The sequence below is a fragment of the Otolemur garnettii genome, unplaced genomic scaffold (genome assembly GCF_000181295.1).
Source record: "Otolemur garnettii isolate 467f Iridium unplaced genomic scaffold, OtoGar3 scaffold00087, whole genome shotgun sequence".
Classification (NCBI taxonomy): domain Eukaryota; kingdom Metazoa; phylum Chordata; class Mammalia; order Primates; family Galagidae; genus Otolemur; species Otolemur garnettii.
In genome coordinates, this window is record NW_003852482.1 from 392,054 (window position 1) to 412,008 (window position 19,955).

Genomic DNA, 19,955 nt, shown 5'->3' on the forward strand with positions numbered 1-19,955 from the left:
CCTGTAGTCCCAGCTACTTAGGAGGCAGAGGCAGGAGAATCACTTGAGCCCAGGAGTTGAAGGTTGCTGTGAGTTGTGATGCCATAGCACTCTACCCAGGGCAACATCTTGAAGCTCTGTCTCAAAAAAAAAAAGCATTCTGCTACTGACAGTAGTTCAACCAAGTATTTCAAATGTTCAACAACCTACCAAAAAAGGTACAGAAATGGATCAATCAAGAAAATTCAGTTAAGAGGCTTGGCACCTGGAGCTCAAGTGGCTAAGGCGCCAGCCACATACACCAGAGCTGGCAGGTTCAAATTCAGCCCAGGCCTGCCAAACAACAATGACAACGACAACCAAAAAGTAGCTGGGCATTGTGGTTGAGCACCTGTAGTCCCAGCTACTTGGGAGGCTAAGGCAAGAGAATCAGGTAAGCCCAGGAGTTGGAGGTTGCTGTGAGTCATGACACCACAGCACTCTACCCAGGGCAGCAGCTTGAGGCTCTGTCTCAAAAAAAAAAAAACAAAAAAAACTCAGTAAGAAAATTAAATTATTGAATACAGTAGAACCTCTGTAAGTTGACTAACCCAGGGACTGACACATACTGATCAGCATATGGAGGTGGGGTCAACATAAAGACCTGGGGGGTGCTGATATGTATATGTGGTGAATGTCCAGTCTGTAAAAGTTAGGTCAACCTAAGAAGGGGTCAGTGTGAGGATGTGGTCAGCTACAGAGGTTCTGCTGTAGTTAGTGCCTACGACAGAGAGCATGCAGCATACCAAGTCTCTTAAGAATTTTTTTTTTTTAAAGATAAAAATGCTTGCCTTCAAGTAAGTGATAGCCACTGATTTTCAACCTGTGTGCTGTGAGAGGATCTTAGGTGTGCTGCCAAACATTTTTAAAGATCATTAATTATTTTTGAAAAATGTTCAAAGCACTGTAAGTACATTCTTTTTTTTACTCTTTTTTTGATCAACATAATTTAAGTGTGCTGTGGAAGTTTAATTATAAGTTCCAGTGTGCTATGAAATAAAAAAGGTTGAAAAACATTGGCATGAGTCTGGTTGAGGAAGTAAACACAGATATACAAAACACCCCTGACCAGGTCTTTCCAAACATGGCAGCAAGCACAAGTAGAAAGACAAAGGTAGCAGGGCCGGCAAACGCCTTGCCACGCCTAGGGAGCAGAGGCACACAGGCTGAACACTTCAGCTTCCCTACTTCAAGCTCCAGAAACCTCAGGCTTCCAGAATCTAAGAGCATAATTCTCACTTCTGATAATTTCTAGAAAGTTTTTTCCAAAAAACACCAGGACATTTTCTCAGAACACTCCCACTAAACCTTGAGCTCACTGCTAATTTCACTTAAGTCTGGCTCCTAAGAGCAGGGCCATGCCCCACCCAGTCACCCTTGGCCACCAGCCCACAAAGCCTCCCACACCCACAATGTTCTCCTTCCTCAATTCTGCTAAAAACAAATATGTTTCACTCAGTGCTTCACAGCAGCCTTGCTGACCAGGACTGGCACTGCAGTGAGCATACCAGGCACACAGCCCCAGATAGGATGCAAGCCTGTGCAGCTTTCTCTAGCACAGGCTGGCACCCCCAGCCCACCTTCCAGGAACTTCATGTGTGACCACTCGTGCTTTTCAAAGTGTAAGGTGAGGTCCTGTAGCCCCTGCTTGATCCTGCCCTCAAACCAGTGACGAGACATGGATGGATATCCCTGGCTGGACTACACATGGAATGGAGGTCAACCACTACTACTGAGCACCTGCCCTGCCCCAGGTACATGGAAAACCTCAGCGTCCTCATGCTGTCAAGCTGGGCTCAGAGGGCGAGACAGAGTGTAAGGCTTGTAACCAGCAACAAAAGAAAACATGGGACAGAAGCCTTTATGGCTGAAACTACCCATGGTCCTTTTCATCAACCCCTTTTCAAGCTGGGATAGAAGGCATAGAGACCAACAGGCTCATGTTTGAGAGAGTCAGGGTGTACAAACTTGGCAGGTCTGGCACCCCTTGTTCAGCCCAGCTTAGGTGCCCCCTCGGCACCCACCACCTCCATACACACCAGTCTGTCCATCCATCAGCCCCACCAGCTGGGTCCCATAGTGAGGCACTGGTCCTGTTCCCTGAGCCATCCCCAGACATCTACAAAGCCTGGCAGGTACAAGAAGGAAGAATTAATGGCCTTTCTGAGAAGACTGAGCCTTAACTAGGAGGGGGACTTCAGCTTTAGACATGGAGAAGGGAAACCTCCAGAGAAACTGCCAGCCAATGGCAACATACACAGATGAAACTCTGACCACCGCAGGGGCCTGGAAGTATTAATACCTCGGCAGCAACAAGAACACCAGATGCTTAATCTTGTTCCTCATGTAGTATATCCTCCTAAGAGAAGAGAGCCTCCTGAAAGAGCAATGCACGTTTGGGATGAGAAAGTACAAATGCAGTGAGAGTGCCCTACAGTCCCCGAAAGGGAGTGCTCAGGGAGTGACGATTACGTGACAAGAGCACAGAGATGCCTGCAGAGGCTTCCACTGACCAAGCCTGTGACACACTGGGCAACAAAATGAACAGTGACAGTAACAGGTTATACACCCCAAATAAAATAATGACAGCATTAGTCTCAACCAATAGAAAGTGGATAATAAATAAATGGAGAATAAAAAGCTCTTCTTTATAACATAATGCCAACTAGTAAACCTAAAAAAGAACAATGGGAATTAAAAACCACCATTTTCTTATCAGAACAGTAATGATTCAGGTATGATTCATCAATAGATCCTAAAACTACTAGATGAAGCCAGGTGTGGTAGCTCATGCCTGTAATCCCAGAACTTTGGGAGGCCAAGAAGGAAGGACTGCTTGAGCTCAGGAGTCCAAAACCAGTATAGGCAACACAGTGAGACCTCATTTCTACAAAAAATAAAAATCAGGGCCAGGCGCAATGACTCATGTCTGTAATCCCAACACTCTGGGAGACCGAAGCAGGAGGATCTCTTGAGCTCAGGAGTTTGGGACTAGCCTGAGCAAGAGCAAGACCCAGCCTCTACTGAAAATAGAAAAAAAATTATCCAGGCATCGTGGTAGGCACTAGAGAGAGGCTGAGGCAGGAAGACCGCTTGATCCCAGAATTTCAAGGGCAGTGAGCTGCAACTGTGCCATTGCACTCTAGCCTGAGTGACAGAGAAAGACCTTTTCTCATAAAAGAGGGGGAAAAAGAAAGGACAAACAGCTCATATTCACAAAGGTCACAGAAAAGAAATGTCATCACTACCTCAACCATCTAGCCTAGCACATCATTCTTTTACCTTCAACTAATAAGCTAAACAAAATGAATTGGTTAAAACAAACCAATTCTATTATTTATTTCAAATCAAGACCTTTCCACTTATTGCAATCTATCAAACTGGAACAGAGTGAAACTGCCCAGCACTCAAGTTCTTAATTAAGTCCATGCAATAGCAGAAGCACAGGCAGACAATAGGACTGAGCAAACGGACCAGCATTGTATGAACTCACCACCCTTTCCTAGAAGCACGTCTAGAAACTACACAAAGAAAGCATTTGAATTACCCCCCAAGACTCTACCCCTCCAAATCAAGGCCCTAGACAGGAGCCCTCTCCACCCACACAGCCCCAAGCCCTGGATGCCTGGCCCTCATGACACCCCCCCCCAAACAATGTCCCGCTCCCGCCACCCCCTTAGCACAGGGACTCCAGCGGAAGAGCGCCTGAGCCTCCCTAGTGCCCACAGTCAGCCTGGGGCCAGGAGTCAAAGTCAGGAGACAAGGCCAACTCCAGGAAGGACCAGTGTCATGGAGGAGAAGGAGGCGCTGCAAAAGCATACCTCAGGGGGTGAGAGGAGCCCAGGGAATAGGAAGAAGAGGAGAGGGACCAGCCACTGTCCTTGGGTCAGCCTGGGCAAGGTCAAGGGCCAGGACAGACCCTATGGCCTGCACAGCCCAGGACCCCAGAGCCCAAGACCTGCAGCTTGCACGGCCTGAGACTCTATGGCCCAGGGCCGGTGGCCTACTCTTCCGCACAGCATCCTCAACCTCACCGCAAGCATAGTTTTAGGAGAGCCATCCATACCCAGCAGCCTGGTGCTCCTGGGGGCCAGAAGAGCTCTCCACTCCAACAGCTGCACCTGTCCAGCAGGACACCAGCCCTACTGGCTTCAGCCTCAGCAGCTGGAATGCCATAGCTTCCATTTCCACAGCAATGCCAAGTCCACAAGAAAACACAACCCGGAGTGGAACTGCACCTGGCAAAACATGTGATGGCCTGTTTTCTCCACGAGCACCCCACTTGGCATTTTTCAAGTGCCACAATTTGTGCACAATTAAGAATACAAACCAGCACAGCAGGTAAGAGAAGAAAGCAGTGTGTGCACAGTGTGACAGGGGGACACCACATTCTGATCTGCATCCAAACACTGGCTTCAGTTCTCCCCACTTAGAAAACATTGTGACAATTCTAGAAAAATCTGAATGTTTTTCATCTTTAGTATATCTGCCCAAACTTATGAGTGTTTAGGAGTAGCCTTCATGTCCAACTTCCAAACACAGATTTAAAAAAGGAATTCTGGAGCTTCTTTCAATCAAAGGACATTTCAAACACAATTACAAAACTAAGTCAAAGATAATAAAGACAGCAGGGTGAAGGGAGGGAAAGCAGAGAGCAGGTGCCAAGTAGCAGCAAAAGACTCTGCAAACCTGTGGGACGCACTGCTAGAGGCTCTGCCTGACAGATGCAAACCTAGTTGTTTGTACCCTCACATTAATCTGAAGGAAAAAAAAAAAGATTCTTGCAAACTAGTGGGGGGGAGGTCTTCTGAGAGAGGGTAAGGGACCAAGATGGCCTACAGATAACCTCTCTTAATAGAAACAGAAATCTTTACAGTCCTAAAATTCTATTCTCCTTAAATGTAATTTTTAAAAAATACCTTAAATTTGAATTACCCAGTGAGCTGTTCCTTAAAATTTTAAATCATTAGGAAATCCTCAGAATCTGCACCATGTCAAGGCTCGCTGCCTCCAATCCTGTTCATGACCATGGTGGTCTAGTCCTTCCCTCCCTCCTGAGCTGGGCCAGCTCCTCCCTCCATGTCCCTCCAGGGTGCCTTGAGCAGCCCACCACTGCTGCCCCATCATAACCTCACTGTTTATATGTCATACAGTGACCTGCCATTTTTGACAGTAAAACCAAAGCTGCATTTGTGGTGCCAGAACGATCACACTGACAGTTCCTTCCCTGGCATGTCCTGCTTCTCCTTTCACCTTCACTGCCTGTAATAAAATCCCATTTGGAACAGTGTATAACCGTCAAAGACTGAAATGCTGGGGGCAGGGGCAACACAGCTCAAGTCCAACATCTACACAGTGCGTGATCAGGATGGGTTGTGAATAGGAACACAGCAAATCTTTTGAGAAAAGCAGAACAGAGCAAAGTAACAGAACCCACCTCAGTGCATCTGATGTGCTAGATTTAGACTCAATTGTCCTTCTAGAAAACTCCATACTATTCTTTTTGAATGTCCATATTACTGTACTGTCTAAGGCATTGATGTGGCTAGAGGAAAGAATTTTTCAGTTCATTAAGTATTTTTCTTAAATGCAAATTGGGAGATTTAGATATATACAAAAACGTATGGGGAAAAGGTTGCCCAGAAAGTAAAGCAGCACCCTGAGTCCAAGCGGATATGAGACCAGCTCACCACCAACCACCAGAGCAACTGGCACTCCCAGCTGTCAGGAGATACATGCTCCAAGAAAGGGGATACAAGGAAGGGAAAATACTATGAAGTCCATAAAACAAGTATATCCTTTGCTTGAGTCCAGGTTGTCTGAAGTTACTGTGAGATAGGCTGAGGCCACAGCACTTTAGAGCAGGCAACAGACCAACTCTATCTCCAAACAAAAGAAGTATATCCTTAGGTGAATATTGGTGAGCAGTTATTCTAGTGACCTTACCAATTCTTTGTAGCAACACAGAAAACAGTATCAGCCTTTTTATTCTACTATAGGAATATATATTTATATAACCTAGAGTTTCTTAATGATTAAACCAAAACTTCTAAGTTTTTATACCACTATCACTTTATATGATGTGTCCCTTCCTCTAAAAATAATCATAAAATAAACATGCAGTAATCACAACTTAACATAACAAATACAGCTACTTAGGAGGCTGAGGCAGGAGAATCACATGAGCCCAAGAGTATGAGGTTGCTCTGAGCTGCACTGACACCATGGCACCCTAGCCCAGGTGATAGAGATGCTGTCTCTAAGTAAGTAAATAAATAAATAAATAATAAAACAAATAAAAGCAACACACATATGATATTTTCAGTCGAGTGAATTTCCAGCTTGTAGCTAATGAGACGTCATTACTTCTCATCTACAAGCAACCATTTTCTCTTTTGTAATTTAATATGAAATGACTGCATCAAATATAATTTCTTGTAACTTACGTTTTACATTTTAAATACTTTTTAAAAATCAGTTTCTGTTATACAAAGAATATAAACTACTAAGGTTAAAATTTTGTGAAGCCCTCATCACTGCTTCTGCAGAGGCAATATAACATGGCAGCCGTGGTCTAATAGCCCACTCCCACAGACCTCCAGGCTGGCCACCAGGTGAGGGCCCTTTCTTCACAGGTGACCAGCTGGGGCACACCGTGCAGGTGGGGATGCCAGTGATCAGCCTGCCAAGTACCTTCACATCTATTTCTAACAAACTGCTGGGTTTTCTTTTTCTTTTGTTAAATAAACAATATCTGGTGGCAAAAAGATCATAGAAACTCAGATACTGCTCCTAAGAAGACTTCTAAAAACTCAAAAACAAATAAGAACTAGATATATTTTGGATCATCTGTGTTAAAATAATTAAAGATAAGCCCATAAAGTATTTAACTAATTTTATGAATTTAAATTTTAAAGACATGGAAGAACAAACCAAAGGAATCATGTCAGGTCCAGACTGGATGGGACACTGGTCCTTGGTACACAACAGACCCTCAATTGCTCCACTGCCACCAGTGCACCTAGGCCCTGCCTGATCTCAAGAAGGGACTGTAAGTTGTCTGGGACTCCACGGTGGCAAAAAGGACCCCTGCCTCTTTGCACCTGGGTCCTCAGGACAGGTGCCACCCGGGACACCTTACCTTTGGTGGAGCCTGGCAACCTGCTACCTAATGTTGTCAAATTCAACCTACTCAAAAGCTTTAAAAGTACTCTCCATGAGACCTGCTGTTAGGTAGCTTTAATGCTCTTCTAGGGAAGCACTTGCCCCCTGCAGACACAGCATCTGATCGTTCAAGCTTTCTGAAGACAGAAAACCACAGCATTTTATAATCTGCCTAGTCAAGTGCCCCAATGCAGCAAAGATAAAGAACTTTACCATGCCACGTCTCTGCCTGTTACCAGAAGGGTGAGGCACAGTCAGAGAAGAATACGAAACACACTGTCCTTCCCACTGCTACGTTCCCTCCCCCAGCTGCACTGTGAGATCCGCTCTGAAGGACACACTGCACAAGGGACCCGCAACAGCTGCACTGTCACTGTCACATCCACTCTGAAGGACACACTGCACAAGGGACCTGCACCAGCTGCACTGTCACAGCTGCTCTGAAGGACACACCACACAAGGGACCCGCACCAGCTGCACTGTCACTGTCACAGCCGCTCTGAAGGACACACTGCACAAGGGACCCGCACCAGCTGCACTGTCACATCCACTCTGAAGGACACACTGCAGAACAGAAGTTGTGGTGACAGACAAGTCTGTAAGGTAAACTTCAGTGGGAGAAAAATCATCTCATCTGAGGATTCTTTTGCTCATTTTTCCAGAATGCTTTGTTCTTCTCTCTTTGCCTACCTAAATTATAAAAGACTAATTGTACACTGGCTTTATTTTTAAAAGATGCAACTATGCAAACTAATTTGGTAATGCATATTCTCTGAACATGTTCATTCTTATTTGCCAAATACAATTTAAATCATCCAAAGGAAAATGTCTAATTTCAATATCATTTTAACCATTAAAAAAGTCTTTATATGTGAGACTGAAGGTAAAATCCTTAAATTTGCCAGAAATTTAATATGCTTCCAAAAAAATCTTCAAAGTAGTGTGTTAGATCAACCCCGAGGCCCAAGACCGGGGCTCTGTGCCCCCCCCCCAATACTGGCACACAAAGGCCAGCCCAAGCCAATCCCAGAAGGCAAAGCAGGGCCTTGTTCAGCACAGATGTGCTCCTGGCTCATCCACACCACAATGCACAGAGACCACCCACAAAACACAGGAAGTCTAACACTGAAACAAGCAACCCAGCACATGGTTTCAGGCTCTATGTGTTTTCTAGGTACCAACTCCATGGTCTGCTCTGCAGTCCTGGGAGCTCCAGGGTTGGCCTAGAGGAGACCAGAGGCCGGGATCCCTGGCCCTGGTGAAAGTGCACTCCTCATATGGGAGCTGCAGCCACTTCTTCAGAAAGAGGGGGCCAGAGGTCACTTCCATGAGTCTTAGACAGAACTCAGGGTCCCAGCACCAAAATCGAAAGGTTAACCCTTTAACTGACACACACACACATCCTGAGTTTAAAAGAAGTCAAAGGCATTCCGGAAAGAATCTGAGATGAACTGCAAGGCAGGCTGCAGATGACTGAGCTAGTCAAGTTCTCACACAAACACGCCAGAGGGGAGGGAAGAAGGAAGGGCAGAATTCTCAATTTAGCTTCTAAGTCTTTTATCTTGCCGTTTAGGGGGGGTGTTTGTGTATCAGCTTTCACCTATTGTCCATCACAACTATAAAGCCACCCCCATGATGGCAAGACATCCAGAGAGTGGAGGAACCCGTCCACACTCTTCACACTCCCCTCCAAGATACTATAGCTCAGCTTGATCTCAGCATTTCACAATGGGGGAGACTATGCAAAGGAAAACCTTTTCTTTCCCTTACAAAAACATATCAGTTCATAGCCTTCCCCTCACTCTACAAGTATTAAGGCACAGACTTGGCCGGCCAGACTATACATCATTTCACAGCATCCAATACACAGGACAAAAATCATTTTCTCTAAGAGTGGAATTTTTTGGTTCAAATCAAAATAATAAAAACATCAAATTCCAAGATCCCACTTTCTCCTCTCTACTTCAGGAAAGCCTACATTCTTCTCCATCAGAAATGAAACAGTGGCAAGAAAGAGCTTCAAATGCTGATGGTTTCTCAAAAATATGCAGCATACTCAGCCTAGAAACCTCATGCAGTACAGAGCACCATCTGCCCACCCCCTAATTTCAAACTGTTTTCCACATACCAATTTCACAAGCTATTATCAAAAGGGGTGGGGAGAAAAAGAATGAATTTTTTTCAATATCTGAAGATTTTCTTTTCCTTCTTTTGTCTTTTTGTTTTTTTCCCTGGCAAAAAAAGGAAAGTTAGGTCCTAAATTTGGAAAATACAATTAATATCCAAAGTAGCCCCAGAAATTACATTTAAGAGATTTTTAAGTATCAGAACAGATTCCCTTTCCATACGCTGCTTAACCCTTAATTGGGCCTCTCTGCATAGAAAATCAAAGGTGGTTCCATCCTTACAATCTTTATCTAATCCTCTCTCAAACACTGTATCTTTCCAAAGATGGCATACATCCAACCATATATGTCCCCCAAACAAGGTGACGTTGCCATTACTCCATCGAGAGGTGGGATCTTTGTAACTGCTTTTACTTGGGCGGGTCTTTGTAACCACATAGACCCAAAGACTGTGGCTAAACTGACACTCGTGAGGCCACCTCACAGCACCAGCATGGCTCTGCCCTGCTCAATGATGCCTGGTGGCAAGTGTGGCCACCAATACCCCATGTACGCAACCTCAACCACCTTCACTGGGCACATCCCAGCACTCAGGTCTCTCCTAGACATATAGGCCAGGAAAACCCCATTCTCTCTGTGTCTTGTCTGGATCCTTGGCCTCTGAAAGGGATAAGAAATGATCATGGTGGTTCCCGGGTAGCATACCATGTGGCAACAGACAGTGAAAACAGTACTCTCCTTCTGGCCCTCCTTCCCCTGGCCACCAAAGGTCAGAGGAGACGAGACTCCTGGGAAGCCACCTGAGCCCCCAGGGCAGGTCTGAACCTGAAAACTGACTGAGCCACCCACACTGTGACACTGACTGGCTGCCAACACCTGGGTGGACAACTACGCCCTGTACCCTGCGAGTATCCAACCTACAGCTGATTGTGGTCCAGTTTGCTGTCACAAGCTCCATGCCCAGAGAGGTGTACAGAACCATGCGAGAAGGCAGTGCGAGTACACAGGGGCTGCACACCTTCCCACGCCAGTACCCAGCAACTCTGAGCTTCTTTTAACAAAAACCCTGCTTATTGAGCTGTCCGGGTCCGAAGTTCCTTCCTCCCTTCTTGGTCTCCGACACCATGTGTGCTGCTCGGATAGCGGCTGCGGCCCAATCCGTGTACGCCTTCTCAGCATGCCCACTGGCCGGCGGGGAGCCTGTGAGCCTGGGTTCCCTGCGGGGCAAGGTGCTGCTCATTGAGAATGCAGCGTCCCTCTGAGGCACCACTGTCCGGGACTATACCGAGATGAACGAGCTGCAGCAATGCCTTGGACCCTGAGGCCTGGTCGTGCTTGGCTTCCCGTGCAACCAGTTTGGGCATCAGGAAAATGCCAAGAACGAAGAGATTCTGAATATCCTCAAGCACATTCAACCCGGCGGAGGGTTTGAGCCCAACTTCATTCTCTTTGAGAAGTGCAAGGTGAATGGTGCGAAGGCTCACGGGCTCTTTGCCTTTCTGCGGGAAGCCCTGCCAGCGCCCAGCGACGACGCCACTGCACTCATGACTGACCCCAAGTTAATTACCTGGTCCCTGGTGTGCTGCAATGACATTGCGTGGAATTTTGAGAAGTTCCTCATGGGTCCTGATGGTGTGCCTGTGCACAGGTACAGCCGTCGCTTTCCAACCATCAACATTGAGCCAGACATAGAAGCCCTGCTATCCTAGGGGGTCCCTCCTGCACCAGCTGCCTGACAGTAATAGCGCTGCTCTCTGGGGGGGTTTCATCCATGATAGTGTTACCTCTAAACTTGCATAGGGGAACACCTGATGCCCCAGAAAATCCCCTGAGATGGGCGCTGGTACTGTCCATCCCAACCTCCCCTCTACCAGACCAAGATGAGTTGTCTCACTAATAAAGTGCTGGGTGTCAGCAGAAAAAAAAAAAAAAAAAACCCTGCTTATTTAGAGCTTTCTAGATCTTCAGAGGGAAAACAAAAGCAGAAACTAGTCATAACCAGAATAAGATGCTGCACAGTAACGGTGAGTATAAGGCCCTAGAGTTTGCTCTGAGAGTGCTGACACAGGGGCTAAGGTCAAGCGGCTTTCAGTTTGACCATCCTCCACAGTTACATGTGCTTCTCACCACCAATAAATATGCTGGATTTCCTATTTGCATGCCAGTCTCTTTTGAGTTTGGATGGTACAATTGCCACAAGATGGTTTATAGACAAAGTTAAGCTCCTAGACCTGCCAAGCTTAAACCTTCCTATGTAGTAGATTCGCTGCGTCCAGGATACATGGTCAGCCAACAGCTGCTGCCTCAGGCTCAGGGCACAGGCTCCAAAACAACCCTGCGGATATACAAGCCTCTACCTGCAGGCTGGAGACAGGCAAATATCTACGCCCTTTCCCCTGGTTTGAGAGAGCAGATTAGGATGCAAATTCATAGAATCCATTAGAAATCACTTGGCTGCTAATCAACAAAAATGCTTCACAGGCAGAAAGCAGGGCAGAGAGGCAAGCACAGCTGTGTGCCGGGTCCAATCCCAGGTCCGCCCATTAGGCTCAGCTGCATGATGACTCAGCACACCAAGATTCCCACCATAAAATCAGGACAATCCAGCTCTCCTCTGAAGATCTAGCCCTTCCTCACTTTCAACCAAGTATTTCATGATGCAAAATCATACCCTAGGGAAGACAGAATTGCTCAGTGTGATGTCATATGTTATATGTAAAATGGGCAACAGGCCACATAAATAAACTTACCCTAAAAAGTTGTAACGGACACCCAAAATGTGGGCTATGCTACAAGACCACAAACCACCTGGTAGTTTCTTCACCAAATCAACAGATGGCATGATGCAGATAATAATGGGGGAAGGAAGGTTCTAGATACTAATCTTAAAACATAATCAAGTGCAAAATGTGAACTGTGTTAGAAACTTGATTAGAATACACAATTTTAAGGCTCAGTGCCTGTGGCTCAAGCGGCTAAGGCGCCAGCCACATACACCTGAGCTGGCAGGTTTGAATCCAGCCTGGCCCGCCAAACAATGATGGCTGCAAACAAAAAATAGCCGGGCATTGTGGCGGGTGCCTGTAATCCCAGCTACTTGGGAGGCAGATGCAGGAGAATCACTTGAGCCCAGGAGTCAGAGGTTGCTGTGAGCTGTGATGCCAAAGCACTCTACCCAGGGCAACAGCTTGAGGCTCTTTCTCAAAAAGAAAAAAAAAAAGAATACACAATTAAAATGACATATTGGGACAATTAGGAGAAATATGAAAATCATTAGGTGATAACCAATGAAATTACTGTTAATTTTCTTAGATGTGAAAACAGCACTGTGGCCCTATGAAAAATACCTCTTTTTTAAAGATACATATTAAGAATCTAGAGGTGAAAATTTCATGACATCTATGACATGCTTTAAGATACTTGAATGACAAAAACAATAGTTATTTAGGAGGCTGAGGTGGGAGAAGCCCTTGAACCTAGGCAAGGTTATAGTCCGGGAGTTGGAGGTTGCTGTGAGCTGTGTGATGCCACAGCACTCTACTGAGGGTGATAAAGTGAGACTCTGTCTCTACAAAAAAAAAGAAAAAGAAAGAAAGAAAAAAGATTATAAAAAACCGCTCAGTGACTACAGCACAGTGGTTACAGCGCCAACCACATACACCGAGGCTGGTAGGTTCGAACCCAGCCCAGGCTAGCTAAAACAACAATGACAACTACAACAAAAACAGCCAGGTGTTGTGGCGAGCACCTGTAGTCCCAGCTACTTGAGAAGTTGAGGCAAGAGAATTGCTTAAGCCCAAGAGTTTCTTCCCTTGATGACATTCTGGCACCTTCAGCACATAAGTTGTGTTTTGACTCTCATTTTATGCCATATCCAAATTTCAGAGACCAATTACCTTCTTACCTTCTCATCAGTTTACCTACTTTGAACTTCAACAAAATCAGCGATTTTCTACGAATTTTCAGTAAATTGTACTTCATTTACATTTCAGGGGAGGAGAAGAATTTTTAAAGATCTTGTATGGACCAGGGCACAAAGGCTCACACCAGTAATTCCAGCACTCTGAGAGGTTGAGGGGGGAGGAGCTCTTGAGCTCAGGAGTTCAAGACCACCTTGATCAAGAGTGGAGACCCTATCTCTACTAAAAATAGAAAAATCTGGAGATGCCTGTAGTCCTGGTTATTCAGGAGGCCAAAGCAGCCTGTATAAAGGAATAACAGAACAAAACAGCCAGAGCTAGGAAATAGAGCCACTGTCCCTAACTGGAGAAGACAGGGCTGCCTGATGTCTCAGCTGAAGCCAAGAGCCAGCCAATGTCAACAATGAGATTCCGCTTCACACCAACTCCAATGCTATCATCAAAAGATGTATGACAACAAGCACTGATGAAGATGAGTAGATCCTGTGCACCCTTAGGGAGAACATAAAATGGTACAGTCATTGTGGAAAACAGTACAGCAGTTCCTCAAAACATTAAAAAGTTGTTATATCCCAGCAATTGAAGGCTGTGTCTCAATGTCTCTATATGCCTTATACACAAGTTCACAGCAGCATTATTCACAATAGCCAAGAGGTGGAGGCAACCCAAGGGAACATTAATATAGGAAGGATAAACAAGATGCGGTCCATCTCCAGAATGGAATATTATTCAGTGTTAAAAAGCAATAAGAGCAGGCACGGTGACTCACAACTGTAATCCCAGCACTTTGGGAAACTAAGGTAGGAGGCCAGAAGCTCAAGGCCAGAAGTTCAAGACCAGCCTGGGAAATATAGAGATCTCATCTCTACAAAATATTTTTTAAAAAATTAGCCTGGTACAGTATATGCCTGTAGGACTAGTTGCTTATGGGCTGAGGCAGGAGGATCACTTGAGCCTAGGAGTTAGAGGCAACAGTGAGCTATGATGATGCCACTGCACTCCAGCCTGGGTGACAGAGTGACATCCTGTCTTTTGAACTATAGGACATTATACTATGTAAAATAAGCCAGGCAGGAAAAGATAAAAACACTTCTATGTGGTGCCTGGAAGTGCAACAGGAAGTAGAACAGTGGTTTCACAGGGGGCTGGGAGGAAGGAGGAGTGGGGAGTTAGTGTTTAATGGGGAAAGCAGCTCAGTTTTGGATGATGAAAAGGTTCTGGAGATGTCTGGTGGTAAAGATTGCATGATATTATAAATGCACTTAATGATACTGAACTATACACTTGAAAACAATTAAGATGGTGAATTTTATGTTCTAAAGTTTATGTTTTAAAACTTTTTTTTTTCTGAGACAGAGTTTCACTGTGTTGTCCTTGATAGAGTGCCATGATGTCACAGCAATGTCCAATTCTTGGGCTCAAGCCATCCTCTTGCCTCAGTTTTTCTATTACTAGTAGAGACAGGGTCTTGTTTTTGCTCAGGCTGGAGGCTGGTCTCAAATCGTGAGCTCAAGCAACCTGCCTGCATTGGCCTCCCAGAGTACTAAGATTATAGGCATGAGCCACCACACCCAGCCTAATTTTAAAACATGTTTAAATGAACACACTCTGCATGACCCAGCATCTTAACTTCATGGTATTTATCTTGAAAAACTCTTTTTTTTTTTTTTTTTAGACAGAGTCTTAATGCAGCCCTCGGTAGAGTGCCATGGTGTCATAGCTCACAGCAACCTCAAGGTCTTGGGCTTAAGCAATTCTCTTGCCTTACGCCTTGCAAGAAGCTGGGACTAAAGGCGCACGCCACAACACCTGGCTATTTATTGGCTGCAGTTGTCACTGTTGCTTGGCAGGCCTAGGCTGGATTCGAACCCACCAGCTCCAGTGAATGTGGCTGACACCTTACAGCTAGGCTACAGGCACTGAGCCGAACAACTCTTTGATATGAGTATGTGGAGGAATGTGTGGCGTTTCAGGAGTACTATCATAATGACAAAACACACCCGATCACCATGACCACTAATACATGGATATTTACAGAAACAAGAGGTACATTCCTCTACCCCAGCGTATTACACAAGAGTTCATGAAGCAGACCTCTACACACTGACAGAAGACAGCTGAGAAATACTGTGAGACAGGAAAGCAGATACACAAGAGCCACTCTCCACTCCTCACTCTCAAACTCTACATCACATACACTGCCAAAGCCACTTGTTTCTACCCTAAAAGTATATAAGAAATCCTATCACTTCTCACCACTGACCACAGTGACCTGATTCTCCCCCACATCACCCTCAGTATTTGTGACACCACAGACCCAGTGACGTCATTAAAATTTAGTCAGATCATGTACTCTTCCTGTTTAAAGCAGTCTAAGGGCTTCCTATCATGCTCAAAGTCAAACCCAAACTCTTCCCAAGAGCCTACATGCAGGCACTGCTCCTGACCACACCACCTGTCCTTGCTGTGTGCCCCACAAGGTCTCTACTCCACTCCAGGCACAAGAGCCGCCTCACCTCTCCAAAAATACTAAGGACTAGCCCATGACCTGTCCTTTGTACTTGTAGCTGTTCCCGCCTAGAGCACCTGCTCCAGGTATCTCTGCAGATCATCTCTCTCACCTTCTTCAGAATAATCACATGTACCCTGAAAAGTATGTACACAAACAAGTATATGTACATGTATTTGTATGTATATATGTAAACAAGTATGTACATCTGTTACATGCACATCAAAAAAATTAAGAAAAAAATCTTCACTCAATACACAAAGTATAACTTTATCATGCTAAAAGTACATCGTGCCAAAAACAATAGCATATAGCTCAACTACAGATGTAAATGCACAAAAATTACTCAGGAACGATACGTACCAACTCAGAAAATATTTCTGGGGAAGAGATGAGAATCTGGAGGTAGGAAGCAGTGAGCAAAGGCAACTGCAAATTTATTTGTAGTATTTGTTTTTCCACAATAAGATTACACATATGTATTTCTTTTGTAATTGAAAGTAAAATCCTTTCTAGTTTAAAACAAATGGGCAGGTGGCGAAGAGAAACAGGAATACTGCACAGTCAATTCCTTTTGCACAAAGACGTCCATAAGTGCAGATGGGAGACACAGAGATCACACAGCCATCCAGACACTTCTGGTTAAACTGTGAGGGGCTCGCAGACAACACACCACACACTTCATAAGCAGACTGCTCATGTTGTGACATAACACCTGCCAAGGAAGGCAGAAACACACTTCATCCATAAACATATTCAAAAGAGCACGTAATACAAATTCGGGTTAGGATGATCAAGTTATGGATATTTCATTAAATTAATATTTTCTAATATCGCCATAGCATTATTATAAAATTATGTTCCTAAAAACAATACCTAGGCAACGCTTTTCTCAAGCACCGAGGTGACTAGATACCCACTCCTCTCCTTGCCTTTTGGTGAAGTTCAGCCTCTTTTAAATTCTTGAAACTACTGAAAAATTGTTCCAAGAAAGAAGTAAGGTCCTCAGAAGCCTATTGCAAACACTCATGGCTTTGGGATTTGTTTAACCCTTGACAGAAATGAAGCCCTTCTAGTGACGCCAATGAGCCGAGTAGGTGGAAACCTGTACAAGTGAATCAGAAAGGACACTGTCAACTGTATTTCTTAGAAGTGAAATAATGCACCATAACACCAGCTCAAAATTTTCGCAGTGTCCTTCGTATTACCATTCAGTGGAAAAGTGTGGGAATACACACTGACATTTTGGAGCAATGGGCACAGAGGAGGCGACTCACTCTCAACCTGGCTCAGGAAAAATCCTTTACCATACGTGCAGTCTTCCTACAAAGTCTGAAATTATTTCAAAATGAAAACAGTTGACAGAAAAAACATTAAAACATATATATTCAAAATAATACTACATGTGCATGTATCTTTGGTGGGTTCAAATGTATCTCTATAAAATTAAAGATGAAGATCTCAAAAGACATACATCAGACTCTTCCCAATAAACTCTGAGAGGCAGAGAGGGAGGGGTAGGGAGGAGGTTTCTGCCAGAATGGGATTTGATCTTTAAAAGAAAAACTGATATATTATTGTATAATTTTATTTTTTTAATTCAAACAAAGGAAATTAATAGGAAAAAATTAAAATAAAAGTAGCAACAATCCATGGAAAACTACTTTTAATATCTGTATATAAGCTTCCAAATATTATTCTTGTATTGTAAATACAATCATAAAGGTATAATGTATTCACACTACATGGTTGAGATACTACAAATCCTATTAGATAAATACTTTTCCCCTGGCCAATGTGCGCAAAAGCATCCACATCATCACTTTAGTGGCTGAGGAGAGCCCACTGCATGGGGAGGCCACTGCCACACACACAGAGAAACCACTACAGACACTTTAATATTCACTGCTGTAATCATTCTTTACAGAGTTTTTCAACAAATACCTATAAAATAAGGAGCAGAGCTAGAAGGTAAAGCTGCCTTCTTACTTACACAAATGACTTCTCAAGTCTCAGCAAGGTATCAAACAGAAGTTGGGTTTTTGTTTTTTAAAAGATTGAACCACTTTCAAAACATTTCAGAAGAATAACTCTAGATCCTTTTCATGTTAAATCTGTGGTAAATCTATTGACTAAGATTCAATTTCAACTTAAAGAAAAAGGAACCCTTACCCTACACCTCCTATGCCCTGAGAAACAAAAGCTGCAAGACTGTGCATGCATGATCCACCCACCAGTGACACACACCCCAGTCCCAGGTAGAAGCAGATGTGTCCCCTGACCTAAGGAGCTGACAATACAGAAAAGACACAAACTATACAATGGTGGCAGTTTTCCTTACTCCCAGCTAATGTTCATAGGGTAAATGGTACCTGTTTTATCAAGTGGTTACTGAGCTCTTAATACCACATGATAAGTGAGAAAAAACAGAAGCACATAAACCACTGCATTCTATGCTTCAAGAGGTCAGTTAACTCTCAGACCAACAGCTTAATGAGATGACAGGACCCACCACAATACAATTTTTCTTCCTGTTAACTAGATCTGATTTCTGAAGTATGAACTCCAGTGAGGTAGATTACATTCCTAAGACAATGTCTATGTGACACTTTCTTGGTTTGTTTTTTTGAGATAGTCTCTCACTCTGTTGTCCAGGCCAGAGTGCCATGGCCTCTTAACAGCTCACAGCAACCTCAAACTTCTGGGCTTAAGTGAGCCTCCTGCCTCTGCCTCCCAAGTAGCTGGAACTACAGGTACCTACCACAAGGCCTGGCTATTTTTTTTTTTCTATGCTGTGCTCTTGCTCAGGCTGGTCTCAACTCCTGGGTTCAAGGAATCCACCTGCCTCAGCTTCCCAGGGTGCTAGGATTACAGGCATGAGCCACCATGCCTATATGACACAACATATGAGGAAGACTACCCAGACCCCTGGAACCACCAGCAGTAATTTTCACACATTCCTATTTAACCTTATTAGAACTCCAAATTGCAGGAAGATCAGCTTTTACTACAGGGACTACCTTTTATCTACAAATGCTACCTGTATTTTAATAATGGTTCAAATTGGTATAAAACTTTCTATATGCTGGCTCATACCCCATAGCAACAGCTTTAGGAATATGATTTTTTTTTTGATAGAGACAGAGTCTCACTTTATCACCCTCAGTAGAGTACCGTGACGTCACAGCTCACAGCAACCTCCAAATCCTGGGCTTAGGTGATTCTCTTGCCTCAGCCTCCCAAGTAGCTGGGATTACAGGTGCCGGCCACAACGCCTGGCTATTTTTTTGTTGCAGTTTGGCCAGGGCTAGATTTGAACCCCCCATCCTCAGTATAAGGGGCCAGCGACCTACAGACTGAGCCACAGGCACCGCCCACGGATATGATTTTTTTAGTGACCACTAAATGAGAATGCCTATCATGAATAGTTTGAGCCAACTAATCCATGTAAAATAACCTATATACCACAAACATAATTTCGGCTTTTATGTTTATTAATATATCTAGTTGCAGCACATAACTAGAAAATGAAAGAAAATGGCATGAGAAAACACTGAAAATTCACAGTTAAGGCTAAGAGGTGCATATAATCTTTCCTTTATGACTGTCCACCTGCTGATACAATGAATTATAACACCCCTGACAAGTCAGGAGCTCAGCCATGCAGGGTGCACACCTGTTCAAGGTGGGGTGGTATCACCTGTTGTTCTAGGTGCCCAGCACCACTAGTCTATAATAGAAACCACCTACCTCCCCCCTCTCTTGCCCTGCAGTCTGGGGTTTCAGCGAGATGCTGAGCCACACACACCAGCCCGGGCACTGCAGGATGGTCAGTGCATATCCAGTGACCCTAGGGCTGCCAGAAGGCGGCACACAGCAGCAAAGCTGTACAGGGCAGGCAGGATCTCAGCACTGTGAGGCTTAAGACTGTTTGAGTCCCTTTTCATGAGGCAGTCCATGCTTTCTTTCGTTGAAGCTGATTGAAGCTGGCTTCTGCCACTTGATGAGAAGCCCAAAACGAGAACCTAACCGAACGAGGGAAATCAGAACAGTGCTGAACTCTGGGCAGAAGATGTTTATACAACAGGCTAACCTCGTTAAGATTTGAAAAAGATAAAACTGGCTCGGCGCCTATAGCTCAACCGGCTAAGGCGCCAGCCACGTACAACTAAGGTGGTGGGTTCGAATCCCCAGCCCGGACCCGCCAAACAACAATGA

The 19,955-nt window shown here is 44.6% G+C and overlaps 1 protein-coding gene and 1 pseudogene across 4 annotated transcripts in view; one reads left to right on the top strand and one right to left on the bottom strand.

The window, feature by feature from the left end:
• Positions 1-19,955, bottom strand: part of EHMT1 (euchromatic histone lysine methyltransferase 1) — a 173,052-nt gene that overhangs the window by 128,705 nt on the left and 24,392 nt on the right. The gene's annotated exons all lie outside the window — the stretch shown is intronic.
• On the top strand, positions 10,247-11,228 carry LOC100957959 (annotated as a pseudogene).